Consider the following 27,595-nt stretch of genomic DNA (forward strand, 5'->3'; position numbering starts at 1 on the left):
TAATTCTATATGGTTTATTATTAAAAAGGTGGCAGTCCCTGTCTCTCGCAGCCTCTTCTCCATTGTGAGGTACTTTCAACCTTGTCACTAATATCTGATCAATCTCTTGGTGTCTACAATGGCAATTTCATGTTCTACCACTTGCTTTAAAAAAAAAATGAGTTGGTCCTTTAGTTTGAGCCAATAATATTTACTAACTTCTTCCCATAAAACCTAGTATTTTATTTTTATATCTATGCTACTTTACCCATGTACATCTTAATCACAGTTTTAAATAGACCAGTATTTGGATTTGTAATAGTATTTCTATTTAAATGTTAGTCACAGATGAGCCAGGTAATAACATTTGCCTTTCCCTCACAATGTTTTTTAGTCTCTCTGAAAAAAAAAAAAACTGTGCCCTTGCTTTCATTTAAAATTTTCTATGTGTGTTTATCATTAATTGAATGCCTAACTCTGACCGCCCTGTAAATCTCTCAGGACATTTGATACATAGGACACGCCCTCAGTTCCATCTTCCTGGGCTTGTGGGAGCATCTCGCAGCTTCTGGCCTGTTCCACTCCAGCTAGGCTTCCTTCCTGGTGTCTCCCTTCACCTGCCCTTCTGAAGACTCCTTTTGCTTCCAGATTTCTGTGTCTTAAAACTCTCCCTTTCTTGGTTTAATACCCTTATACCTGGGACACATGTACCTGCTGTTTCCTAAGAACTTTCTGGAAAGGAAGTGGTTTTAAGCATTTGGTATGCTTGCTCTTCCCTTACGTCCTTTCGGTATTTTGAATGGCTGTTAAGGTCAAGGCTAACCACCATATCTCCCTAGAATTTGAAATGTGGGAAACCAGTGCCATTCTGAGGCTACTCCTTCTTGTGGTCTCCCGTTCAGTTTCTAGAATAGAAACTCCGTTCTCAATATTCTAAAATCTCATCACGAGGTAGCCTCCACGTGGGCCAATTCCCATCCAGTCAGACGAATCTCAGTGAGGTCTTCCAGGCTGGAAACGTCCTTCTTACAGAATTCTCTTAACCCATTTGGTTGGTGACTTTGCCTAGTGTTCCTTTCCCCCTTATTAACAACTTTTATTATTCAGATTTAGACGTCTTGAACTAGTCCTTAGATTTTTGTATTAGTGTCTCGCCTCCACTCTCTGTCACTTTTTATTTTTGCTGTATCTCACGTAGATTTACTCACTCTTATAGTTAGGATTTCTTTTCAAGCTTCCTTCTTCCCACTATGTTTTTAATTTCTAAAAATTTTTTTCTGTCCATTTGATTTCTGAGTTCGAGGCCAGCCTGGTCTACAAAGTGAGTTCCAGGACAGCCAGGACTACACAGAGAAACCCTGTCTCGAAAAAACCAAAAAAAAAAAAACCACAAACCCATTTCATTAAAAAAGGACTTATTAAAAAAAAAAAAAAAAAAAAAAAGATGTTCCTTTTCAAATAGCACTTGTTCTTATTTCATGGTAGTAATATTTTCTCGTTTCTTGAAGGATACTAATAATAGACTTTAATTATTTTCCCCTGTACTAGAGACTGAACCCTGAGCCTTATACATGCTGGGTAGGCACTCTACCACTGAGCTAAATCCAAAGCCCCTATAGGTTTAGATTTTTACAATGTTCATCTCCTGGCCTAACCTCTCCAAGACGTTTTGTGTCTGAGTGTCCTCTCCTTCTCCTTCCTCTCCTTCCTCCCCTTCATCTATATCCCCTCCCCTCTCAGATATCTTATAATCTTTGATCAAATCCTCTTATGCTGGGTGTGACTGAAAAGCTGACTTTAGACTTGGCTTGTTCTCAAATACGATAACATCGCCATCCTAAGACCTTATCTCTGTAGCCCAGTAATTGTCTTTCAATCATAGCTGTCGAGAGGAGCCAGTGAGCAGAAATCTCACTGAACGGTGGACGGGTAGCTACCATAGGTGAAAAACAGGAAATCAATAGGCAAAGCCCAAATCAGACTACATGTAGAGAAACCCATCCTTAGATTTCCTTCCTTTTGATAGCGGTGGGCTGGCCTCCCCATCTACCTGTGATCACACACCTGTGTGAAGATTCTTACTCTCTGCAGCCTAAGCAGCTTTCTTCTCCTGCCCTCTTAGAAGTGTTAACAGCTCCTGCAGTAGTCTACAGTTCTCTGTTGGTTTCCTTACACTGTACCTCTTTATAAGTGGCCCTATTGCCAGCGTTTCCTCTGTTACTATATTTGAGTGTGCTGTCTTCCTCCTGCTGGAACCTCATACTACACAGTGAACACAGCAGGGCTCACTGATGGCAGACAGCAAACGCTATCACGCACACACTAGCTCAATTGTGACGAACTTGCTGCCGTCATTTGGAAAGGACTCAGAGAGAACAGAATCCAAACTTGGGGAGACTGGCACTGCAGCCGGCATTTATCTCACATCTATGACGTCATGAGTTTGACCTTAGCACTAGAAAAAGAGATAAAGCTTAAAAAGTTTATACTCTCTCCCCCACCCCCATCAAAGTCAATTTGCCTTACAGATAAATATATGTAGTTACAAAACAACCTCAATCTTTCAGGCATAGATAAGTTAGTAAGTTAGTCATGGATTTTCTTCAGAATTCAAAGTTCAAAGTTCTGTCTCCCAATGAGTCCACGGGAATACAAAGACGTGGAAAGTCCACTTTGTTTCCTCTTTTAGAAGTTCCAAAGCAGAGGGAAGTCTTGCTCTCAGCTTCTCTTCCAGCTCCATATGCAGAGATTCTCCCCCATGTGAAGAGGGATGTGAAATAGCCATCAAACGAGAGCACACAAACCGGTCACCATCATCCTTGGACAGCAGAGGCCCCCTGGGAGACCAACTCAGCAGAGACAGATTCGAAGTTAAGAATATTCTCTTTCCTACTGATTTCCCAGTTCCCCCAACAAGTGAGCACCAGGCTCTGGCAGAAACTTGGCAAGCAGAGGTCAGAGTGTCTCCATGGCTCGGCAGGCCCTGGCAGAGCTCCCTTAGGACGGGGCGCAGAGGTGCCAGAAAGCCTAGTTACGTCACCAGTGCTGTCAGGCTCTGATCAGCAGATAAGATTATCGAGGGGCCTTTCATCTTCAGGTCATGTTCAGCAGCCCTGAGTCAGAGCTCAGGCTGCTCCTTGTGGAGATGGTGGGAAATGAGTGGGTGCAATCAACCCACATCTTCCTAGAGGAGGGCCACCGGACCAGATCCACCCATGCAATGGGCACAGACGAATGGGGACAGATTCCTGGGTTGTGGAATGGGAAGGCTGAAGAGAAACTAAAACGCACACACTCTGCCAGAGAACTTGGCCCAATTAGGACACATCACACAACCTGAAAACGTTATTCTCACACCAGCCACTCTAGCCAGAAGCTTCCAATGCACCGTAAATGTCCATTCACAGAGTCCTGGAGATCTAGGACCAGAAGAACGTGAATACTGCCCCCCACACACACACACACACACTTTGTGGATGAGAACCTTTGTATGGACAAGTCCTCGTCTGACAGACTACTGAAGATTTCCATCTGCTCACGATTAGCCAAGCCTTCCAACACCCAAACACTTTCAATTAGCTCTTTCTCCTGCTAACAGGTACTCACAGGAATGAGTAGCAGCAGCAACCAGAAAATCTCTAATTCTAAGAAGACTCACTCTGCAGGTCTTGCTAATACAGTGCTTTAAGTGGTCACTAATATCACCAGTCACATTCGCAAGACACAGGGGGTGGGGACAAAAGTAGGAGTCAGGTGAAAGACAGAATATGGCTAATATACCTTGTTGATGTGACAAGGACAAAACTCAGGGCTACAAATCTAAACAAAATAGTGGCCACTCATAATTACGGGCCAATAAAACCCAATGAGCTAAAGTGCACAAAACCTTTTGCCTTTCCTGTGAGTTTTTCCCATGGGGGGAAAAATATGATCAAACCCAAGATTTGGAGCTTACCCAGGGGACTTGCTGTCTACAAACAGGGGTTTTAAAACTGACAATGAAAGCTGAGTGTGTTGCACACGCCGTTGATCCCAACACTAGGCAGGCAGATCTCTGTGAGTTCAAAGTCAGCCTAGCCTATACAGCAAGTTCCAGGCCAGTCAAGGCTACACAAGGAAGATATAAAGACTTTCCCTGGTTAACGAATCTTCTGAAAACTCCAGAAATTACATTGGGGAAAATGTTCTTTTTATGGGGGAGAACAAAGGGGAAATCAAGGAGGAAGTGCCAGTCAGGTCTCAGTGAAGTCAAGCATGAAGTGGTTATGCCTTGTCTGTTATCTCCATTACCACCTGAATTTATAAGTGGTTCCAGGATGGCAGAAAGTATCTGATATCGCAGTGAGGGAGAAAAACAGATTGCTCAAAGCATCTGTCTTCTTTTCCTTTATGTAACATTATAAATGTAATGTAAATGCACACACAGCTTCACAAAGATAAAGGGACAAAGCTACACGGTGGAAGGGCAGTCATCTATGGATGGCAGGTATAGAGAAGGCCTCAACATTTTCCCCGTGGCTTGGTTTTCTGTGCTGAGAATGTATTTATCATTTTTCCTAAACAGAAAACAAGGAAATAATCTTTAGACTCACTCCACAATGTTCAGAAACTGTGCTGTGAAAGGCCAAAGAGAAAGGGCCCGGACTATGTTTGTGAGTTGTTGCTTCCCTTGTTTTATGAAGAGGAAACAGAAATGTTAAGACTCTAACTTGACCGCCACTCTTGAAAACGTGGTCAACCTCCCAACAAAACAAAATCCCTAGATGAAGAAAGAAGCCCTCACTGGACAAAAATCCCAGGGAAAGAAAAAGTTTGGATGGAAAGGTGGGAAACAGCTCTCAAAGTCCCCTTGATGGGACCACTCACAGCCAAGTGGGAGTCCTGGATTCTACAGGGTAAAGCTGCACACTGAGCAAAGGTGTGGCCAGAACCAACCAGAGCAAGGTGCTCTGTCACCGTCACACAGTAGGATTAACTGTGAGGAATCATGTGTTGCATGTGGCATGCGTTCTAGGACCACAGCCACTGTGAAGGTAGCAGTGGGCATATAACCCCACAGCCCAGGGTAAGCATGACAGGGCCATGCTATGCAGGCCTCCATTTCCTCAACTACACAGCAAAAAGTTTTGCCTGGAAAATCCTCAGAGTCCTGTCTAGTTCTATCATCTGTCTATCTATCTATCTATCATCTATCTATCTACCTATCTATCTGACTAACTAGATATTCATATATATGAATATATATATTTTTATTCATGTGAGTATATATATGTATATATTTGTGCACATATAAATATGTATATACTCACATGATATATATATATAATCACATGAATAAAAAGTTAAACCTATGATCTAATTCCAACCACTATTTCTCTCAGATTCATTAAACAATTGCCCCAGCACGTTGAACTGGTCTACCAGACATTGCTTCGGGGCTTAAAATTACGTGAGCTAATAGAGAGATGTAAAATCACTTTTGTAATCTGTGTAGGATTGTGCTACCTACTCACCCTCAATTATCTTTGAAAAACAGACAAGTCTATTTACTATATCATCTAGTTTCCAGACGGAGCCAAACCTTCCCTCCCTCTTCTTAAAAGCAAATCCCCAGATCTCAGGTGGGAGTCAGGCTAACTCCGGAGATTTGGTGGTCTGAGCTAGAAGCTTTCACAGTGGGCCACAAAGGCTTTATTTCCTGGGAGCAGTTTTTGTAAGGCAGGGAAGGAAGGCTGTATTTATAGTTAGAATATATAAATGGTTTTTGCAAATTAAACAGAATTGTCTCTGAAAAGCGACCAGTAAAGAGGTTCTATATTATTTGCATACAAGAATGCAAAATGCCAATAAAACCCCATTGGTCCTGCAGACAGGTACATTCTTATCAAAATGGGCCAGCAGAGTGAATCCAGCCACCCAGGAGATCACACTTCCACCCCTTAACAATATTAACTGAGACAATCTCAGAGACAATGACAGTGCGCACAGTTATAAATACAGGCTGCAGATAAATCACGATTATCAAACCCAAAAGCTGTTTGGAAAGAATAAGCCAGAAATGAATTTAAATGCATCGCTTAGAGGTCAAGTTCTAATGTTTTATCTGGTTGCAATCCACGTCTCTGCTCTGGGGATTCTCTGTTAACAGCATCCAGCCACTCTCCAGCCTCCTTGGTTGTCTCTTTTTGTCCATGACAGAGGCTCCATGGATTCACCGACCACTCCTCTCCTCCATTCTTTCACTGTCCGGGGGCAGGGGATAAACCAGGAAACTCTTTGAGATCTCTAGGAAGGTATTTGCAGCATTCGTTACAGGCAGGTATTCTCAAAGCCTCTGTCACAGACATGCATGCTTCCTCATTATTGTTTTAATATCTCTTATTTTAAAAATCAAATTTTGAATACATTTTATGTATTTCTAACAAGTCATTTGTTTGACAAGCCTCGGGTTATCTGTTTGCTCTCAGTTGAGATCTGAAATGTTAATTTAGTTACGAATACATGTGTATTATGTTTTGGGAGGGTTTTGTTTGTTTTAGATTTTTTTTTTTAAACCGGTTTCCAGAGAAGTGTATCTAAGTGCACATCTTAGTCCAAGGTAATAAAAGAGTCTGTTTACCTTCCTGCCTTAGCAGGTTCCAAGTCCTAAGGAAGCCAGTGCGTGAGTCATCTTTTTCCTGAGTGTCAAGTCTTCACAGAGCTAGTTGGCCTCTGTCTACACAGGAGCTGCATGGCCCGTTCCCACCCCAGCTCCAGAGCTGCTCGCCCTTCTCCTGAGGATAGAGAAACATTGTCCAAGTTCTGTGTCCCACCCATTTCTTAGACTAAGAGAACTGTGGACTGGAAAGTGCAGCGGTGCCAGCTCTGACATTAAAGTTCGCTGTCTCTATTTCTGAATAAGTCATCACTAAGGAACCAAAGGTCACTAATTTCACTGTGGGCTTTTGGAGCAGGGGGAGTGGGATTTGGTTTGGCTTTCTTAATGTTTTATAGTCATGATTCCTTTAAACTTCATTCTAAAGCCCAGCATAATGTAAGAAACTGAACACAGGAGAATAAAACGGGGTGGGGGAGGGAAGACAGAGGCTGGAGAACTATTCCCAAGGAAAATAACAACAGTTTCAGATTCAAAGGTCAAGTGTATAGAAATGGTGGACAAACTATCTGAAAGCCCTTGGCAGGAGGAAACTTTAAGAGATTATAGAGGTCAGGCTGGTGTTTAATTACAGCTTCACCATGGCCATCAGGACAGATGCCTCCTGAGCCCTTATGCCCAAACTTGTCTGTCACCTCCAGGACACCATCCACCTCTCTCAATGTTGCCCTTCTGTCATCATCTCTACTCCCTCTACCATCTCCTCAGTCTTCTCCACTCCCTTAGCCATGTCCTCCCTTCCTCCTCTTTCCCCTCCACCTCACCAGGTCTACCTCCATAGCTACTATTTCAGTCATCTTTCTACCAACACTGCCACGGCAACGTTGTATTTCCACGAGTCCTCCATCACCTCTGCCACCTTCCCCACCTTATCCATCGCCTCCTCCATAATTCTATTGTGCTGGCCACAAGCGTCTCCACCTGCATCATCACTGCTGCCTGTATTGCTGCCTCTACCACACTCTGGACTGCTTCTTCCTCTCCCACCATTCCGTCCATCTTCGTAAGCTCCTGTGTATCTTCGTCCACTTCCCCCATGACACCCACTCCTCCCTTTAGTCCACCACCTTTCTACAGCTCTGCACTTCCACCACTTGCTCGCAGGACCTTTCCTTTTCTGGAATAGTCCTCCTCATTTGGAGACTGCAGGGAGGGCAGTTTCGCAATCTTTTCTGCTTCTTCCTTTGTTTCTTGTTTTCTTTTCCCTACTCTCAGTATTTTGGTTCTCTTTGCACCCCTGCATCCTAAAGGTGATTTTACACTGATTCCCTCCCTTTATAAACCAGGGAGTGGCACTATTGGAGTAGGTGTGACCCTGTTGGAGTAGGTGTGGCCTTGTTGGAATAGCTGTGTCACTGTGGGTGTGGGCTTTAAGACCCTCCTCCTAGATGCCTGGAAATCAGTATTATGCTAGATGAAGGTGTAGAACTCTCAGTTCTGCCTGCACCATGCCTACCTGGATGCTGCCATGCTCCCACTTTGATGATAATGGACTGAATCTCTGAACCTGTAAGCCAGCCCCAATTAAATGTTGCCCTTCATAAGAGTTGCATTGGTCATGGGGTCTGTTCACGGCAGTAAAACCCAAACTAAGACAGTGGGCATGGAATAAAAATCAATAAATGTGCCTCTCTTGTCCTCCATCAGCAAGCTCACCTCTCACTATTCTTAATCCTGTTTCTACTCTCGCCCCCAAATCATCTCTGGAGAGAGACCCACCTGGTGGTGATGAAGCTGACATGTAGGAATGTTCTTTCCTCTCTCTAGCCTCAATGGTCTGTCTCTGCAAACAAACAAACAAACAAACAAACAAACAATAACAGCATAACCATCTCATCCACTGAAAAATGACTTTAGCCTAGATATAGCAATCTGGAAACAAGGCACAGTATAATACGAGGCATGCTGCCTGCTTCACAGGTAAGACTGGGCTGAGATGTGTGAGCCACCTATACCCCAATGATCATTTTTCTCCTGCCATGGTCACATGAGCATCACAGCAGAAAAAAATATCCAGCCTCAGATGGAATGTACTGGGATGGTGGAGAACAACATAGTAAGAATTCAAGGCATAATGACACGTAAACATACAATACAAAGGGAATTTACCATAAAAATCCAACTGAGCAGGCCCTCTGTCTCCTTTATGGAGCCTGTGATAGAAAATCATGGGGATTTTCAGGTGGTAAAGTGGCCACAGGAGGGAAGTAAGCTTGAGGAATGAGTCAGCCCCATCCAACAGACTACACCAGGAGCAAACAGGACGAGAAGTCTCTGAAACTGCTGGTTCCAAAGCCCCAGTTGGCTCCTTCTTGCTCTGAATCTTAGCCTTTGAAAGGGATTAAGGAAGAAAGACATGAACTTTTCAAACAAATACAAAAACTCTTAGGCACTGAATTACCATACAAGTTAGAAGGGCGAATCTTTTCCGGTACCATTTCCTTACCTTGTACCATCTCACATGGGCAGTGGGACAAAGAATAAAACAGAAACTAAGAGCTTTGGAAGGCGATAGTGATCATCAATATACTCCACATGGCATGCAGAATGTAGCAGCTCTCCATGGAAATGACTGAGGTATATAAGGGGAAAAATTTGTTCTTGAGGAAAGGCCAAGAAGTGTTCATTGAATCTCACCTATCACAATGAATGAAAAAGCTCCTACTGTGTGTTAGGATCTATGAGATCTCCCAGAACAACCTGTGACAGACAGCACCCGGCCATAGCCAGGCATCTCTCTCTATCCTCTCACTCAACTTTGTCTGTCCCTCTCTCTTCTTATTGATTTATGATTATATATTTTATATTGGTCTCATGTGGCTTTATTTTGGTCTGATGGCATATCATCTCCTCCCACTGGACTACAAACACCAGCAGAGCTTTTACATCTGTTTTGGTTCCTGCACAGCTATATTCCCAGAGCTAAGGATGGCTCTTGGCACAAAGTATTTGCTTCATAATTGTTAGGGAAGGCAGGGGCTTAGGAACTGGTAGAGGAGGCCAATTCTCAAAGAGGCAGCTTAATGCTTTCAGTCACTAACATTACAAGTAGTCCCCCAAACTTCTTGTCACTGATTTCTTAAAAATAGACCAGAAGAACACCTTGAGGACCTTAAACTATCCACAAAGCAAAGGACAAACTGAAAAGTACAAAGGTATTCTTTCCTGACCCAAAGTCAACAAAAGATGAAGGGTAAACTCAATAGTAAAAGTAGCTAGCAGTCTCATGGGTCCATCTTGAGTTTGGGGCCACACAATGCACAGCCTTTAACTGACGCAAAGGTAAAAGCAACAGTAACATACTACAGTAAACACTTCCTCCTTGGTGGATCTGAAAGGGGGACTCAGTTTTATGCCCAACCCTAACATCATCTTGGGCAGAATTGTTTCCAAGCTACTTTAATAAAACCTCTTCTGCAGACTCAAGGACTACAGGTCTTTGTTTTCTTCTTATGGCCCACCATGGCCCTCCGGCTGCATATCCCTACTTCTCTACATTATTAAACGTTCACTTATGCTCTATTGTTTGGACAAATGACCTAAAGAAGGTATCACCAACCTTAGGTCACCCCACCCAAGGACTAATGTGGTATCTACTTCCCTGGTGACATAATTAGTTAATATGTATTATTAGGGGAAAAAAGTCTATGGGCTAAATAAATAATTGTACTTCTAAATAATACACATGACTGTTGATATTTGAATGAAAATGCCCCCCACCCACCCCGTAGATGTTAGGAGTGGCACTATTGGAAGGTATGGCCTTGTTGAAGTAGGTGTGGCCTTGTTGAAGTAGGTGTGGCCTCCTTGGAGTAGGTATGGCCTTGTTGAAGTAGATGTGGTCTTCTTGGCATGGGTGTGGCCTTCTTGGAGGAAGTATGTCCAGGTCCAGGGTTGCTCTCCCTTCCTGCTGCCTGCCCATCTGGATGTAGAACTCTCACCACGTCTGCCTGCATGTCTCCATGCTTCCTGGCATGACCACAATGGACTAAACCTCTGAACTATAACATGGTTTTCTCCATAAGAGTTTCTGTGATCATAGTGTCTCCTCACAGCAGTAAAACCCTAGCCAAGACAACTGTTAATATAATTATGAGGTTGTCTATGTAAAGTGAAATATATTTTACACATCCCTTTGACTTTAGATTTCGGGCCAGATGATATCATGATCAGTGACTGCCATGTTTGTGGACTAACGTCTTTCATTTGCTTCTGTTCCTCAGTCTGCTATGATCTCACCCTGTGTAGCCTCCCAGCCCGCTCTCCACCTTCAATCCTTGGCCATATTAAAGGATAAGTGACCTGGTGGAGGGAGTGAACAGTGTGTGACAGCTACAAACTCGGTCCAACGTAAACACCCTCATCTCTAGTCCTGCTTTTTTATTTAAATTCAATTCGTATCTCTTAAGATAATCAAGGTGAGGCAGGCAGAAGGGATAGGAATCTACACTTGACAAAAGATCACATATTTAACCTAGAAGACTTTGAAATAGCCCCAGCAGAAAAAAAAAATCCTTTAAGAGGAAAGACAACTGTGTGTGTAAAGAGTATTAAATAGGAAACCATCTATAGTAGAATATAAATGCACAGGGGAAAGGGCTATGTGCTGCCTCTGTAAATCTACTTCAGTGAGGCTCTGATAGGTCCCTGGCTGAAGACATGCTGGTCCTGAAACCCAGGGGAATGTTCACTGTGTTTTAAGTTATTGCACATTAATCCATTCGATTCTCACCCACAGCCCTAGCAGATTCTATTATCCACCCATTTTATAGACAAGAAAAGTAAGACCCAGAGAAGCAAATTCCTTGCCCAAGGCTGCATAACAAGCAAGAAGTAAAGCTGGCATTTGAATGGTCTCATCATAAAGCCCATGTGTTTAGTCCCTAGTCTTTCAAGAAGCTAGGTGAGTGTGGTGCTTTGAATATGCTTGGTCCAGGGAGTACAACTATTAAGAGGTGTGGCTTTGTTGGAGTAGGTGTGGTCTCGTTAGAAGGACTGTTTCACTGTGGGGGTGGGCTGAGAGACCCTCCTCCTAGCTGCCTGAAAGACAATCTTCTCCTGGCTGCCTGTGGATCAAGATGTAGAACTTTAGTCTCCTCCAGCCCTATGTTGGCCTGGATGCTGCCATGCTTCCTGCTGTGACAATGATGAACTAAACCTCTGAACCTGTAAGCCAGTCCCAATTAAATGTTGTCCTTTATAAGAGTTGCCTTGGTCATGTTGTCTGTTCACAGTAATGGAAACCATGAGACAGTGGGACTCATAACTACTGGGGCCTGTCACCACAGGCTGGTACACATCTTAGATCTATACAAGGAATAGAGAAAAGCTTTGAAAGGGCAACCCAGGAGGGATAAGAAGCCAATGATTTCTGCCATCCACCCAGCAGTTGGCATTAAAGGTGCTTACTGGCCTGTTTCTCATGCCACTCTTTTAGTTGCTGTGGTGGTTTTGAATATGCTTGGCCCATAGGGAGTGGTACTGTTAGGAGGTGTGGCCTTGTTGAAGGAGGTGTGTCACTGTGCGGGTGGGCTTTGGAGGTCTCCTTCTATGCTCAGCCTCTACCCATTGTTGAAGAGAACTTTCTCCTAGCTGCCTGAAGATGCCAATCTTCTCTTGTCTGCCTTTGGATCAAGATGTAGAAAAACTCTTGGCTCCTTCTCCAGCACTGTGTCTGCCTGGATGCTGCCATGCTTCCTGCCATGATGATAATGAATTGGACCTCTTAACCTGGAAGCCAGCCCCAATTAAATGTTGTCCCTTATAAGATTTGCCTTGGTCATGGTGTCTCTTTGCACAATATAACCCTAACTAAGACAGCTGCTTAAACAAGAAAATTATTGTAGAATCAAAATTGTGTGGCACTGTACCAATCGGTATGGGTTGAGATGGTATCCATAGTCTACCTCAGGAGTAAGGGACCTATCACCTGTGTTCTCCCTATGTATACCACACCCACATGGCACAGCCTTCTCAGTACCAAACCTATGCAAGCCATAAGGTCATAGGGTATGAGATCACAGCTCTCTCCTCTAGCCCATAGTTATCCCAGCTCAAGACTTCTTATAACAAATCTGCTTCACAGAGACTCGACCACAACAAGCTTCTAACAATTCAATATGCTTTCCTCTCTCCCTTGCTACTTAGAGCTGACCACAAGAGCACTGTCTACTGAAGCTCATGAGTTATAGTCCCTGCCCCAGAGTAAGTTTCCCAGGAAACCCAGCCCATCCGGCTCTCATGCCAACAACTGCAACCATGCCACATTTTCAGATAAAAAAAAATCTCTTGAATCAATAAATAACCCACATTCAACAGGACTGCACTAAACTGGAAGCAAACACAAATGACTACATTCACTCTCTACAGAACACACATTACCCACAAGTCCATTCTTTAACATGGAGTCTCTTAAAGAGTCTTTGGAAAGAAACCCTGTTCCAAGCTCTTTATGGGATGTGCTATCCCCCTGACCCTTGGCTATTGTTTTCCTTGTCAATTAGGGGCACTACAGAGGTCTAAGCATAGAAAGGTGGGTCTGGCCTGAACTGCTTTGTGGTGCATGAGCAGCAAGCCAAACTATGTTCTTGAAGTAAACCTTTAGGGGAAATCCCCTATTTACCATAGAATGCTTGTATATGACTGGTTGTGCATATTATTAAAATCAGATGCACCCTGGGAAGTGACATACACAGCTGGGAAATGATTATATAATCCTAATCTGTGATTTAGAATAGAGACATACTCAAATCAGCAATCATCCCCTCCTTTTGAACTACACAGAGAGCAGCCTGGAGAGGTAACCTGGAGCCTTGGCTGCCCTCACTTGGGAGGACTGTTCTCTTCACTCGGGAGGACTGTTCTCTTCACTCGGGAGGACTGTTCTCTTCACTCGGGAGGACTGTTCTCTTGCACTGGATTTGCCTTGAATAAAGTCCCCTTGCTGCTCTGCAGTCTGTGTGGTCTTTTACCTCATTCTTGAATAAAAGGCCAAGAACCTGGGAACATAGGTCTTCTCCCATGACCTCTCATAAGATAGTTTCTGTATCTGCTCCCCACACCCAGAGAAAAGGACACATAATAGTCCACGTGCCTACTTTCCAAGATCTGTTAGTTATTGTTTTTATTTTTGAGGTCTTACTAACAGCAACATACATACTGATGGTTCTGATATTATAGTCAACATATAATATTCCTTATGAGGTTTTTCATTATAAATTCTGTATGGGCCAATATTGAAAGTACTGCTCACAATCACTTTGACTCGTATATACTTGGTATTCCTTTCCGTTTCTTCCTTTTAGGTCTCTCTGTATCGTGCACATGACAGATGAATCTCACGAATGTCGCATATCTAGCTCACAAGAAGCATCTCTTTCACGGGTAGTATTGATTCACCTGTGTGACCTGCCAGCAGGTCACACTGACACCTCAGTGCCTTTTTTGCTCATTTTTGTTAAGTGTTCCTTTTCTTGCCATCCTTTCTTCCTATTTGGTTTTGTTTGAATAGTTCACGCTTCTCGCTGCTGGATTAAATTCTGTAAATCTGTAGCTACTATTTGGACGGCTGCCCTAACTTATTTTCTGACTTACACCCAGTTTTCCCAACAACGCCGAATAACTGTGAATTTCTATAACCAACCCAGAACAAGAAGCTAAATTTCTCCTCATCCCATGCTCTGACTCCTCTTGACATCCCAAACATCTCAGTCCAAGGCTCGCACCTGACCTATGAATCCGGTCTTGTTTCTTCCATTCATACACATTTCAAGTTTGTCATCTCCACAAAAGAACTCTGACGCACTCAGCTGTCCTCTTAATCATTTCTCTCTGGACTGAAAATGTGCCTCTGCTAAATGTGCATTTTCCGGTCAAAGCCAACTTTAGCTCAGTACCCACTGTGGCTCCTGGGATCCAGTGGAGGTACTTTCAAAGGAATAACTTCTGCGTGGCCTGGGTTCCTCTTTCTTAAGTACTCAGTCCTAGGGAGCTAAGCCCTGGGCACTTTCTATGCTCCTCTCTGGCTATGTTCTACATGGCTTTGTCCTTAATATCATCATAGAGAGGAAAGGTAGGCCTGGCCCCAAAAAGGGCCATATCAGACAGCCCATGCCAGATATCGGTGACTGTGCCAGATGTTGGTGTCACTTATAGCATCTGCTGGGGAAAGGTCAGATATGACAGTAGTTCATCTGAACTAATGGTACAACTACTAGTAGAACATATGAACTACTCATTCATCTGAACTAGCAGAAAGTGTGGGTTGACAACTTCCCTAGACCCGTAGAAGAACTTCAGAAAGAGTCAGCTTGCTATCCATATACCTGGAGAAACAGAAAGACAAAGGAAAAGAGACCTAGCCCACCCTAACAAATTGCAGGCATGCAACTGAGCCCGACATGGCTTTCTGTCTCAGAAGCATTTAGGAGTAGAGAGTTGTGACCCCTCTATAGACAGCTCAAAGTACAGGTGAACAAGGCTCTGGCCCTCACAAGCAACTGAAGAAGACAGATGCACACAAGGCTGTGCAGAGAACAAAACGAAAATGTTCTCAAAACTCAGTAATTTCGAGGCACAGTGACTGGAAGTCATCATTCTAAGGAGACAAGAACTGAACCACTTGAGAGTCCAGACAAGAAAACCACTTCCTCTTCGGGGCCAACTCCCTAGTATGCCCCCCCCCCATTCCCTGTCTCTTTTACATTTTACAAATGTTTGAAATTTCTCTCAGTAGAAGTAAGGGCAGTCTCCAGCAATTTTAGAAAAAACAAGATCAAAATAGAAGTGCTCTAGGATGGTCAGCTTAAGTGGAAATTAGGTCAAACCCATGTATAACCGACGAATATCAGTATCAGAGCATCGCAGTGGGATAGGAGACAAAGCTTGGTGATTTGTAAGCCCCGAGGCCGAGGCCATGGGGATATCACTGAGAGAAAACCCAAATGTTAAACAAAGAGCAGGCATGTGTCACCTGCCATTCTAGGTGTGCACTGCTGATTTCTATTTATGGAAAAACAAACATAGCCAAAAGGGCTGTCACTGTTCACTCTCCTGAAGCCACTCAGAAGGAAGCTGTTTAGAAAGCCTCACCAGTGTCTGTGTCATCGACTGTCACCTGGGACTGTGAGTACCACAAACCCTAAGTTCCTCTTCATATTCTGGTTCCTTCCTGGGCACAGTCACCTGATCGGGTCACCACCTCTTCACAGAATGGCCTTTAAACTCTTCCAAGGTGCCTCCAAGGACAGCGACCGTCTCCCATGTCCCCATGCCTGCAAGGATCTGATGATTCTCCTCCCATTCCTCCGTCCACAGCTGTGCTCTTGATGACCCCTCATTTGTCCCTCTCCCTAAACAATTAGATCTGCACGAGGATAGGTAGGTGTGACAGAGGATTCTTGTGGGGGGGTGGAATATGATTTTTTTTTATGTGGCTTCAGAGCATCAGCCTGGTTTAATAACCCCCAAGCACCACTTTGTGTTGAGGCAAGGTATAAATATATGCTAATAGGAGGTCTAGCTCCTTGTCACAACACATTGCAGGCTGCATTCGTGCAAGATAAAATAAAAAGATTAGATGCAATCTTGAAGTCAATCAGAAAGCAAGAGAGAACTGGGAAAAAAAAGAGCTCAGATTGTCAACAAGGAAAAGCAGAAAAATGACTTGAATCGAATCGCAGTTTATCTCGTTAAGCGTTAAAGGAAACCAATTTCTCTCAGAAATTGGAAGGCAATTTAAACATTTCTACAGTTTTACTAAAGTTTGAAATTTCCAGGGAAAGAATGAGGTGGGTTTTTGCTTTGTTTTGTTTTATTTTATTTCTGCACACCTGACATTTTTGCCTGACTTTCAGGGGCCACCATCAGAGAATCTTTTTAAAAGGAGAGCCAGTTATCAAGACGTGAGAAATGGTTCACTAAAGAAACATTCCATTGACTTCTTGGGGCAAAAGGTTCAAGGAAACTAAAACGTGTAGGAAAAAAAAATCAGACTACAACATCCAGTCTGATGTTGGATTGTCTTAGTTAGGGATTTACTGCTGTGAACAGACACCATGACCAAGGCAACTCTTAAAAGGACAACATTTAATTGGGGCTGGCTTACAGGTTCAGAGGTTCAGTCCATTATCATCAAGGCATGAGCATGGCAGTGCCCAGCCAGGCAGGCATAGAAGGATCTGAGAGTCAACAGGAACAGACTGCCTTCCAGGCAGCTAAGAAGAGGGTCTCAAAGCCCACACCCCCATGACACTTCCTCCAACAGGGCCACACTTACTCCAACAAGGCCACATCTCCTAATAGTGCCAAACATATCCAAACCACCCCAGGAAGACACCTTTTAAAGCTACTCTGGTCAACCCTCTTCTGTTAGAGAACTCTGTGTGTCCTTTTAAGTCCTGGTATTCCTGTCAATATTGAAAACACACTGCTCAATCATGCTTGTTTCCAGCTAGCAAGTTGCTTCTAGATGGAACATCAGCTGGGTCTTAACTTTAAAAAGGAAAAGAGGCTTCATTAGTGATTTCTCTCCACAGTGGGAAGGAATTATCCTTCTCATGATTCTCAGCAAGGGAGGAAGCAGTAACAGTGGCATTGCAAAACAGAGGTCACCACTGGTTTGTAACTTGTAGGAGTCTTCTTAAAGGAGACTTGAGTTTATCATGAACAGCACCTTTGGTTTAGAGCCTGATCACTTTAGGGACTCTAACTTGGCTTTGGACGTTTACCCTTCACTAGCTCAAGGAGACCTCTCTTTGTTGAATAATTCTACCTAGTGATTTATCCATGGGGGTAGTTTGAATATGCTTGGCCCAGGGAATGGCACCATTTGGAGGTATGGCCTTGTTGGAGTAGGTGTGGCCTTGTTGGAAGAAGTATGTCACTGGGGATCTGGACTTTAAGACCTTCCTCCTGGGCTGGAAAGATGGCTCAGTGGTTAAGAGCACTGACTGTTCTTCCAGAGGTCTTGAGTTCAATTCCCAGCAATCACATGATGGCTCACAACCATCTGTAATGGGATCTGATGCCCTCCTCAGGTGTGTTTGAGGAAGAGAGCAATAAAATAGTCAATACATTAAATAAACAAACAAACAAACAAACAAACCTTCCTCTTAGCTGTCTGGAAGGCAGTCTGCTCCTGTTTGCCTTCAGGTGAAGATGTAGAACTCTCAGCTCCTCCTGCACCATGCCTGCCTGGACACTGCCATGCTTCCGCCTTGATGATAATGGACTGAACCTCTGAACCTGTAAGCCAGCCCCAATTAAATGTTGTCCTTATAAGAGTTGCCTTGGTCATGGTGTCTGTTCACAGCAGTAAAACCCTAACTAAGGCACCCCATTCTACTCAATATCGATGAATGTTGTTTGTGTCTTTCACAGTGAAAAAGTCAAGCAATACTGTAATTTTAGCAAATGCACTTTAAGATGTTTCAAGATAAATAGGCTGAGACTGGTTTGGATCGATGTCTCTGGAAACCCACCGTTGCTGCCTCTGAAAACCTGCACACATGGATCCTCAAAGTTACCACTTCCTTTGTTAACATTTGGTATGAGGTGGACAAAGTATAGCTTTCCAGAATTCACTCACTGCTTTGAGACATATTTTCTGAGCATGTCCTTATGAGCTAAAGAAGTATGGTGCTGTTGTAGTTAGGATGGCAATAGTTCCTACAGCTTTGAACACTTGGAGCCCAGGTGGTAGCCATCTTTCAGAGAGTTGCAGAATCTTTGTGAAACCCAACTAGAGGAAGTAGGTCATGAGATGGAGTTGGGGGCTTTGAGTCTATCACCTAGTCTTACCTGTGGTTCACTCCCTGACACCAGGATGTGAGGAGACCTAGCCACATGCTCTGGCCCTCAGGAACGCTACTCTGTCTCCCCAGTCAGAAGGGGATGATACCCATTCGAACTGTGAACCAAAATGAATTCTTCCTCCTTTGAGTTGCTTTTGTCAAGTATTTGGTCACAGTGAGGAGAAGAACTAACTGGGACATGAAGCTCAAGCTTTCTGAAATGGGAAATGCAATAACAAACAACAGACAGCGTGCCAGTTGTGCCTTATTATTATGGCAGACAAAAATCTCAGACAGACTCGTCAGAGAGAATGTTCAGGAACAACAGCAAAAAAAGTGCCTACCCTGTTACTCACTTCTACTGACAACTTTTCCCTTTCAATAACGAGTTATGTGCCAGGAGCAAACAATATGAAATCCATTCCTAATGAGCAATAATTACAGCTCTACGGAGCCATACAATCAGTGTTCAGTGATTTCATTATTAGATAGCACCATAAATTATGCTAATGCTGATAACAGTCCTGGATGAGAGAGGTTCAGATCCAGGAGACTGCACTGAAATTATTTACATCCTCTATTTCTGAAACAATACATCCAGCAATTTGAAAATCAGATGATCTGATTTATTCTGGCAGGACACACATGTTGCATCAGCCATAAAATTAAGCGGGCTTCTTCTTCTCCTTCTCCTTCTCCTTCTCCTTCTCCTTCTCCTTCTCCTTCTCCTCCTCCTCCTCCTCCTCCTCCTCCTCCTCCTCCTCCTCCTCCTACTTTCTTCTTCTTCTTCTTCTTCTTCTTCTTCTCCTCCTCCTCCTCCTCCTCCTCCTCCTCCTCCTCCTCCTTCTCCTTTTCTCCCCTTTTCTTTTTAAAGTTCCCCTTCAGCCTTCTCTTACTTTACAGATCGCCAGTCTTCTCCAGAGAGGCTTCTAGTAAGTGTAGGTCTTCTTTCTAAAATCATTTGGTAATGGTGGCTGATGCCCTTACAGAGCAAGAACAGCCCCGGTGACTGCTACATCTTTATAAACGCTAAGATTTAGGATGTGATGTGTGAGACATCGCAGTTGCCCATCAGGTATGGGAAAGTGAGTAGCAAGCTCTTGTGTGTGAGAGATTTTTTGCCCATCCTTTCCAAACTCCAAGGTTTTAAAGGGTGGTTTGTACAAGGCGACTCTCCAAGCGGACATGAGAAGCAGCCCTGCTTTTCTGGAGTCTGCGCTCCTATGCTTAACTCTTTCCTCAGACTTATTTTTGTTTACTCTTCGATCAGTAGTAATGAGAACTGTTTTCCCTCCCATCCACGTACTAACGGGCCTTGCTCAGCTTCCAAGAACAGAAGAGATTGGGTAGGTTCAGCCATAGACAAAAGCTGATTTCCTTTCTTTCTTTCTTTCTTTTTTCAGTACTATTTTTATGCCTGATACTATGGACTTTAACTTCATAAAAATCCTACACAATGCTTTTGTGTTGCCCATTCTGCGATGGAAAACAGAAGACCCACACGGTGCTTTACGTGAAAAGTTCTCCCATGGGCTCTGATAGCTGAACACTGCCCCCCCCCCTGTTGGTAGCGCTGCTTGGAGAAGGTTGTGAAACCTTTGAGAGGTGGAAACTTGCTGGGGGTGGGCTTTGAGTAATGATAGTTCTTCCCTTCTTCCTATTCGCTCCCTCTGCTTCATGACTGCATTGAAGATGTAAGCTCTCAGCTCCCTGTTCTGGCCACCAGGCTTGATGCTTACTGCCACATTAGAGGACTCTATCGCTCTGAAACAGTGAGCCTAGATAAATCTTTCCTTTTCTCTGTTGTCTTGGCAATGGCATTTTAGCACAGAAACAGGAAAGTAACTACTATACACAGAGGCAAAAAGAAAACAGGGGGAAAAAAATTAAAAACCCAACTTGCTGAGGATGAGAAAAAAAAAAAGGAAAAACCAGAATTCAAACCTAGGAAAACAAAAGATCACTCCCTTCTGCAGAGATTATGAGGAATCTTAAGCAAATCTGATTCCAATCTGATTCCAAAAGCAACTTTTCCTGATGCCCTGATAACGAGGGGAGGGATTACATCAGATAATGCTCAGAAAGACTCACAGAAACAACCCAACTGGAGCACTTTACATCGCTCCAGTGTGGCGGGTGCCAGATGATATAACCACTGTGGAAAACTGTTGTGGATAACAGTACCAACTAAGTCTAAGCCATACACTTACACCCTGTGAACCAGCCATTGTTTATACCAAGCAGAAATTGTATGTCCCATAACACTCATAGCAGAGATACTTAAAATTAGAAATGGCCCAAATGGCCACCAACGTGGGCAATAGATATGTCCATGAACAAATTGTGGTGATCTATTTAATGGATCACTGTACAGGAACCAAAACTAGATCACTGGGGCTGCTAAACACAAACAAATACTACAGACCCATGAAAGAAATTGAAACAAAGATGTCCTATATGACTCTCGAAAGTGTAAAAATCATCAACCAGCTCTATGGGATCAGAACAATGATCACCTTTAGGCTATGAGGTATTGATGTGGTTAGTAGTTGCATGATGTCGTCATATATAAAATACACTCCGCTGTACACTTCCTCTCTGTGAAATTTACCTAAGTTGTATCTCAGGGTTTTGTTTTTTTGTTTTTTGTTTTTAATAAATAAAGTTTCATCAGATCTCTTTGTTCCCTAAGTTGCAGTTGTGACAACCACTTTCCCAGAATCCTCCCTGTTTCTCCAAATTCAGCTCCTCGTCTTTGACCTCTCCTTATCCTTCCCAGATTTATTCTTTCCTAACCCACTTGTAGCTTTGTGTCCCTTTCTATGTAAATCAATTTAGCTCCCTCTGTAACCATCCCTTTTTTTGCTCTCAATATAATCAGCAAAATAAAAATCAAACAAATATCTCTCTAGAAGACTATCAGTGCGGGTGCAGATGCAGACTACTATCATTTGTCCCTAAACTCTCGGAGAGGAATAAACCCATGGGTGGTCAATACTCACAACCTGAATGGTGAGTAAACGTAGTGCTGTAACCAATGAACACTCTTACTCAGTCATGATCCGTTATCCAAATTGTGACACTGGGACATCCACTAAGGTCTTGTCAGACTCCAGTGTTGAGGATGTATTAAGTCATAAAGATATACAGAGTCCACATCAAAAATCAAAATTTCAGAGGCATCTGCCTAGAGATTGTAAAACACATGCAAAATGACAGACCCAGGTTCTCTGATGCCATTAGCATTGCTTTTCATCCTTATATCTCTAATTCACTGCCTTTTACTAAGCAAGCATAACCAGGCAATTCCACCGTCCAAAGGGAATAAAACAATAATTATTTTAGAATTTTTATAGAAAAGACAAGACATTTAAGCAAAGTATTAAATTATCTCATCTCTGAAGTGTTTGAAATAAGCCACACTCAGTTCCTCACCACACATGAACTCCTAGAAGTGACCTTAGCTCCCCACTGCTTGCTGGGAGAGCACTCAGGTGGGACCACCTCAGAGGAATGGCCTTGCTTTTGAACTAGGAGTACACCTGCTACCAAACCCTGACAGAACCTCAAAGTTCAAAGTCGGGGGTGCAAGGAGAAAAGAGATACAGAACAATCACTTCAACCAATACCTGGTCTCCACTGTTACAGCGCAGGCGTCGATAGCCTATATGAAGCCGAGCGTGATGATAAAACCTGCCTGCCTGGAGTCCCAGCACTCTGGGCAGCTAAGGCAAGAGAATCCAGCCCAGGCTACAGGATGAGTTCCAGGCCATCCTGAGCATCCCAGTGAGACCTTGTCTCCAAACCCACAAAGCAAAACCAACCTGCCTCTTCAAAGTGTAAGCCACTTTTCAAGAATTGATATATCACAGGCATTCATAAAGCATTATGTCACACAAAAACATGCCCATGTTTAGAAAGAGAAAGCACCGATCCTCCCTGGTCCCCCAGGATAGCCCTCTCAGTTGCGTGATCTCTGTATAAATACAGAAGTTAGCTGCTAAGAAATACACCTTTACTTCTTAGAAAAGAATCCCTGTGTTTATCTTTTGGTAGGTCTGGGCTTGCTAGACATAAACCATCCCTCATCAGCAACAAGTAGAGGTTTATTTTTGTTGTTCATAAAATAAACCAGGTCCCAGCCAAAGGAAATGACTCCTGGAGGCAGCCCTGTCATAGAAGTGCTGTAGAAGTTACAAATGGCTCTGTGGCCCAGGCCATAAACAGTCTTTAAAAAGGCTGGTGCTGGGCTGTTGATATTAAAAATCACCTCATTAATTATGTTTGTAAACAATGCAGCTGTCTGTGCTTGCAGGCTGGCTTCCTCGGCATGATAATATTTGTAACAATAATAACCATCATCTCAAGCATAGCAATAAATACTCAGGCCAGAAGCCCCCAGGGAAATCACATCTGGGTGCTGCCACCTGGCCATTCAAAGTACTTCCTCAGAAGGTAGGAAGGTGGTTGGTTGTCCTCCACCCCCAGGGCACTTTATTAGAATCAAATATTCTACTGCAGTCTTCCCTACCTTGTCTTTTTGGGTTTTTGTTTTGTTTAGTTTTGGTTTTTGTCTTTTTTTTTTTTTTTTTTTTTTTGGACATGTCAAGAAAGAAAGAATAGGGGCTGGAGAGATGGCTCAGCAGGTAAGAGCACTGACTGCTCTTCCAAAGGTCATGAGTTCAAATCTCAGCAACCACATGGTGGCTCACAACCATCTTTAATAAGATCTGATGCCCTCTTCTGGTGTGTCTGAAGAGACAGCTATAGTGTACTTAGATATAATAATAAATAAATCTTTAAAAAAAAAAAAAAAAAAAAAAAGAAAGAAAGAATAAATCCAAAGGGAGGCTAACTATGTCCTGGGGCATGATGGGAAAGGGACCTAAGAAGCCTTCGTGAAGGACAAGTGACGATGGGCTGGTAGCATCCTTTCTGGGTGTTTGTCCAGTTGTGCTTTTACCCTACAACAATCTATCAGATACCTACTATGTGTCGAGGATGCACCGCCGCTGGAGAAAACTCACAAGCAAATATCCATTTTCTATGTCAGTTGACAACGCTGCGGGGATGTCCCTGGCAGACAGCATAGTAAGGAAACTGAGAGACACACGGCATTTGTTTTCTTGGAAGTCGTACACTTGGAACACGCAATTCTAAAGTAAGCCTGGCTGTTGTGAGTTCTTAAAATCACTCAAATCAAATGAGCTTCCATGTCCCCTAGACAGGGTAGAAGTACTAGACTTCTTTCCCCATGAGAGAACAACACCTTCATACCTCATTTATACCTCCTCCGCATGTGAATTTTAATTCTGAACTTCACCAGAGAGATATAAATGTGGTACCCCATTCCAAAGCATCGCCCATTTTCTCTGTCTCTGTCCCTGTCTCTCTCCTCTCTCACTCTGTGTATATATTAATTTTATAGATCTTTTTATTGTCTGAACTACACTGGTTGCGTGAGAAGCAGAACAATCGGCCAAGAAGTCCCATTTCACACATGCCATCCTTATAATTCAAATAGGACAATAAAAAGAGAGAGAGTGGGAGATCTATAAACTGGTGATAAATCAGTGTCCTAAACCAAATTAACCATCGAAATGGATTATCATAAAAATAACGCCATGAAAAATATTCTTCACCTTCCTGGTTCAGCTGCCTACAATAGACAAAGGGAGGAAGGGGGTATGTACATATATATGTGTGTGAGTGTATGTGTGTACACATGTGTGTGTGTGCATGTACGTGTACATGTGTGTGTGCTCATGTACACTTACACATCTATAGAGACTTACACATGGGCCAAGCTTGTGGGCAGATACACACACACTCTCTCTTATTCAGAGCCCACACGGCATGCATGCTGCCTGTTCCTCCTCGATTAACACCAGGGTAAAGAAATTGCAGGACTGACTGCTAAAGTCTCCCAGTTTCTAATACTCTGCTTCCATTCAGTATGGTAAATAACAGTAACCACATGCCAAGAATCATGTTAAACCCTATGGATACAAATGAGCTAAAACAGGCACCATCCTTGTCCTCATAAAACTTACAGTCAGGCCAGAATAAACAGACATTAATCAAATAATTACACATATAAAAATGGTTATAGCTATAAATTCTCACAAGTGTCAACAAGGCACAGGCTGCTATGAGAGTAATGAACAATCTGAGGTCAAGAACAAATGAACCTTTGAGCCAAAAACCAGTAGGGACTAGAGAGATATAAAACAAAACAAAACAACAACAACAAACAAACAAACAAACCCACTGGCAGGCAGCATCCCACACTGACAGGAGAGAAATATGGTTCTTCTCGGGATAAGGCCGAGCAGATGGATGAAGAATGTAGTTGGGACCAGGAACAAGGAGAAAAGAAAGCAATGCTCCTGACAGGGAGACTCATTCACAAAGACACTAGGGGTGAGGGAAGGTCGTATATCTGGGGAATCAAAAGGAAGTCTGAAGGGCAGAGAGCAAACAGGAAATGACATCACAGGAGCTGGAGTTGGGGCAGAGGCAAAAGCCACACCATGCAGATTAGGAGCATGGGATAGGGAGGAGGAAGGAAGTGAGCGTTGGGCTTTCTCTTGCAAAGCCTTACTTCATTTTCTGTGGAGAACTCACTGGTTTGAGGGAAGGAAAAAACTAGGAAATCCTTTATTAGGCCTCTTCCTAGTCCTCAGCACTGATCTCACAGAGTCTAAACCAGAAGCTGGATGGTGAATCTAACACTAACTAGCTGAGTGGCCAAGGATAGTGTGTTTGACTCCTTTAAGGCTCAAGTCCCCGACCTGTAAAATGGCAACAATAATAGTTTTGGTGGGGATTAAATAAAAGCATGCCAGTGAAGTCTGGCCACCATAAGCCCTCAGTAAGTGTTAGCTATTGGTGGCATTATAGACGCAGGGAAATCGGCAGATTAGAAGGAAATTACTATACCTCACTCATCATGAGGAGGAATGACACACATTTCTTTCACAGACAGATCAGGATGAATTGGTTGGGAGAAGCCATTGCTTCTGTGCTGGTTAGTTTTTCGTCAACTTGACACAAACCTAGACTCCTCTGGGAAGGAGAAGCCTCTGTTGAGGAATGACTCCATCAAACTGTCCTGTAGGCATGTCTGGGTGGCAGGGGTGGGGTGGGGGTGGGGTGGAGAGACACTTTCTTGATTAGTGATTGATGTCCAGCACACTGTGAGAGGTGCCAACCCTTGCATATGGTCCTAGGTTGTACAAGAAAGCAAGCTGAGGGGAGAGAGAAATGACTCAGTAGGACCCATGTTTGAGCAGGCTCACAACTGCCTGTAACTCCAGCTCCAAGGGACTGGCTCCCTCTTTTGGCCTCTGTGAGCACCTTCACTCACATGCACAGACCCACACACATACACAAAAATTAAAATGATAAATCTAAAACAATAAATATTTTACAGAGATGGATGGATGGATGGATGGATGGATGGATGGATGGATGGATGGATGAGTGGGTGGATGGATGGATAGATGAGTGGGTGGATGGATGGATGGATGGATGGATGGATGAGTGGGTGGATGGATGGATGGATGGATGGATGGATGGATGGATGGATGAGTAGGTGGGTGGGTGAGTGGGTGGGTGGGTGGGTGGATGGATGGGTGGATGAATAGAAGAGTGGATGGATGGATGGATTGAACTGTGCAAGCTGTGGAGAACAAGCCAGTGAGCAGCATTCCTCCATGGTCTCTGCTTTAGTTTCTGACTTCATCTTGATTTCCCTCACTGATGGAGTATGACTTGTAAGCTGTGAGGTGAAATAAACACTTTCCTGCCTAGGTTGTTTTGGTTGTGGTGTTTATCACAGCAGTAGAGAGCTGACTAGGACAGGTACCAACATGAAAGGCTCCCTGAAGTTCAAACAACTCTTGTTCTTTATTGTAAGCATTGCCTGTCTGTGAAATGAAGCAATTTATTTAAAAAAACAACCCTAAAACAAACAAACAAAAATGGTCAAGTCATATTGCCACAAGCCTTACCAAAATGAAAACAAACATTGCCAGAAAGGATGATTTGCTGAGAGTCATGGAACTGAAGCCAAACCTTGAAGCCTGCTGAACTCCACTCCTCTACCCTCTGCAGAAGCAGGTACCCAAGGAATCCGAGCCCCCTCTCCTTCCCAAAGCAGTCAGTCTAACCAGAAGAGAGAAACAGAAGGACAGACCTAAAGAGTAAGGCACAGGAGAAATTCTTCTTTACATGGAAAATTAGGATAACCCAATAAACTCAGTATCTGGCAGTAGCATTAAACTTATTCTATAGTGTTACAAAATAGTTCCTGCCATGGCGTCAAACAGCATCACTTTGAGAATCTTATCAAAAGCCTACAGGAAGGTAAAGAAATGAAACCGAGGCTGTTTGTCTGTTGCCATCGGCAGTTGTTATTCGCTTCTGAGGCAAGGTGGATGATGAACCATTTGCATATCCAAAACTTCTAATGTAACAAGAAACAAAAATGATCCTCTGTATTAAGCACAAACTCCAGAGTTGCAAGACTTCCTTAATTAAATCAAACTGCTTTTCCAAGAAGATTTAGGTAAAACCTACTTGTGGGAAGCTTACGGTAATTGATGTTGGAATTAAATACTTGTTCATAATCTGGGCACTGACTGCTGGTGTACCTCCAGAAAAAAAAATGGTTTTCCCCTGGTTGATCCTTGAGGGCATCTCCTTTAAACTTGCCAGCCTCCTCCAGTAGGAGATAAAATCATGCAGGGGTATAGATTAGCTATCATGTCGTTATAGCAGGCTTTGCCGTCTGTTAGAGGTAAATTGCCAGGCGATGTAATAACAATGCACTTTATTTACTGTGCAGGGTGCTTATCTACAGAAATGTTCCCAGCAAACAAAGAAAGGCACAGCTAAATGCTTTCTCTTTAGAATTATAGACTGAAGCTCTGCCAACACCTTCAACGAATAAAAATACTAAATAATCCCTGTATAAACAGCCTCCCTAAAAATACAAAGCATCTCCCAACACAGGGAGCAGAAAGGTGGCAACCGTTAGTCTATGATGTCCATGAGCTCTTTCACAGGAGCCCATCACTAAGACGCGGCTTAAGAACAGGAGGACCCAAAGAATGGTCAGGCTATGCCCAGATCAGAGCAGGCGTTATCATCGAGTGAGGAGGGG

General features: G+C 43.4%; 1 long non-coding RNA gene across 1 annotated transcript; it reads right to left on the bottom strand.

Annotated features, from left to right (window-relative positions):
* Positions 1 to 5,853: 5,853 nt before the first annotated feature.
* On the bottom strand, positions 5,854 to 22,134 carry Gm36213. Its single transcript, XR_381606.3, has 5 exons — positions 22,056 to 22,134; positions 8,744 to 8,963; positions 8,354 to 8,417; positions 6,599 to 6,752; positions 5,854 to 6,221 (listed from the first exon to the last, which is right to left on the bottom strand). It is a non-coding gene; the product is annotated as a predicted gene, 36213 (long non-coding RNA).
* Positions 22,135 to 27,595: the final 5,461 nt, after the last annotated feature.

Source organism: Mus musculus, chromosome 12, assembly GCF_000001635.26.
Source record: "Mus musculus strain C57BL/6J chromosome 12, GRCm38.p6 C57BL/6J".
Taxonomy (NCBI): domain Eukaryota; kingdom Metazoa; phylum Chordata; class Mammalia; order Rodentia; family Muridae; genus Mus; species Mus musculus.